Below are 1,674 nucleotides of genomic sequence, written 5' to 3'. Positions count from 1 at the left end.
CTGACATTCTCATTATTTTAATTGTTGTATTTTGACCATTTCCACTTCCTATAACTACTGATATGATTGGATTTAGGTCTACTATTATTTCTTTTCTGCTGGCCTCCTCTGTTTCTGTTCCTCTGTTTCCCCTTTCCAGACTTATTTTGTATTCTTTTAATATTTTTTAATATTCCATTTTAATTTATTTATCTTCTTTCTTTCTGACTGTGGAGGTCACATCTGAACAAAAACCTAAACGAGCATGAACCATCCACAGATCAGTAGGAAGAGGGCTGTATGCATAGGGTATAGCTTGTGTAAAGGCCCAAGGCAGGAAGGGAGCCCAGCATATCCAAGAAAGAGCAAAAGGCCAGCGTGGAGTGGCTAGAGTAGAGAAAACAATGTTTGACAATGTGATCAGAGGGGTGAGCAGCAGTCAGTCAAGTACAGTCTTGGTTGGTCATAGTCAAGAGTTGAGATTTTATTCTAAGAGTGATGGGAAGCCATTGGAGGGTTTTGAGCAGAGGAATAACTCAATGTGCTTTATATTGTTAAGAGAGCTCTCTGTCATCTATTTGGAGAACAGCACATAAAGGGTCAAGAGTGCCCAGTTGGAAAGCTCCTGCAGGAGTCCAGAGAAATGATTCAGTTCTGAGGCCTGAGTTCAGATCTTGCCCCAGTATTTACTGGTTGAAAGGAGGATAGCAGTGGCAATTATTAGAAATGATTTGATTCAAAGTATGTTTTAGTGATAGAGCTCACTGAACTTGCTAATGGGTTAGATGAGAGGTGTGAGGAAAGAGAGGGGTCAAATTTTTAATGGACCATCAGCTCCTCAAGGACTGGAACTCTGTCTTAGTTATTTCCATATACCAGTGCCAGTACCTTGTCTGCAAGAACACAGAATTTGGAATCAAGTGAGACCTGAGTTCAAATCTTACCCAAGTACTTACTGATTAAAAGCCCCGATTTAACCTCATTGAATACCAGTTTCTTCATCTATAAGTTAAATTTTAAATTGTGCAGCATTGTTCAGAACCTGGTATGTAAAAACCGTGTAATAGAGTTAATGTAGTTGTTTAGTACTAAACAAACATCTATTCGGTAGATAACATAGGCCCTACCTTAGGGCATATCACAAAGATAGTTTTGATATATCAAAAAGCCTAAAGGAGTTCAAATGTTGAGGTTACATTTGCTCATAGTGTAAATTGCCTAGAAAGTGATTCTGTGGGGGCAAAATCTCAAAAGATGACTCCAGAAGTAGAAAAATCATACAAGCTACAAGCCATCTTGAGAGATGAAAAGAATAGGAAACACTCCACTACATAATGTTATGTCGTAGTGCATCAGAAATGAAGAAGCAAAACTGAGATTAGTTAATGGCAAACCTCAAATTGATATTTAATTTTTGCCTTGTGTTTCTTTGGGTTGTTTTTTGTTTTGTTTTGTTTTGTTTTGTTTTGTTTTGTTTTGAGGCAGGGTCTCACTCTATCTCTCAGGCTGGAGTGCAGTGGTGTCATGATCATAGCTCACTGTCCTGGGCTCAAGAGATCCTCCTGCCTCAGCCTCCCAAGTAGCTGGGACTACAGGCGCACACCACCACATCAAGTTAATGCTTTGTCTTTCTTAATCTTAATTCCAAAGTGTGAAATGGACACTAACAATAAAAAGTTGAAAATGAAAATGATG

General features: G+C 38.6%; 1 protein-coding gene across 1 annotated transcript in view; it reads right to left on the bottom strand.

The window, feature by feature from the left end:
- The window catches only part of LOC105821288 (tetratricopeptide repeat protein 6-like), a 75,797-nt gene that overhangs the window by 16,931 nt on the left and 57,192 nt on the right, over positions 1–1,674 (bottom strand). The gene's annotated exons all lie outside the window — the stretch shown is intronic.

This window comes from Propithecus coquereli, unplaced genomic scaffold, assembly GCF_000956105.1.
Source record: "Propithecus coquereli isolate 6110/MARCELLA unplaced genomic scaffold, Pcoq_1.0 Scaffold116, whole genome shotgun sequence".
Taxonomy (NCBI): domain Eukaryota; kingdom Metazoa; phylum Chordata; class Mammalia; order Primates; family Indriidae; genus Propithecus; species Propithecus coquereli.
The sequence above is the reverse complement of the archived record's forward strand: the minus strand, read 5'-3'. Positions and strand labels throughout refer to the sequence as shown.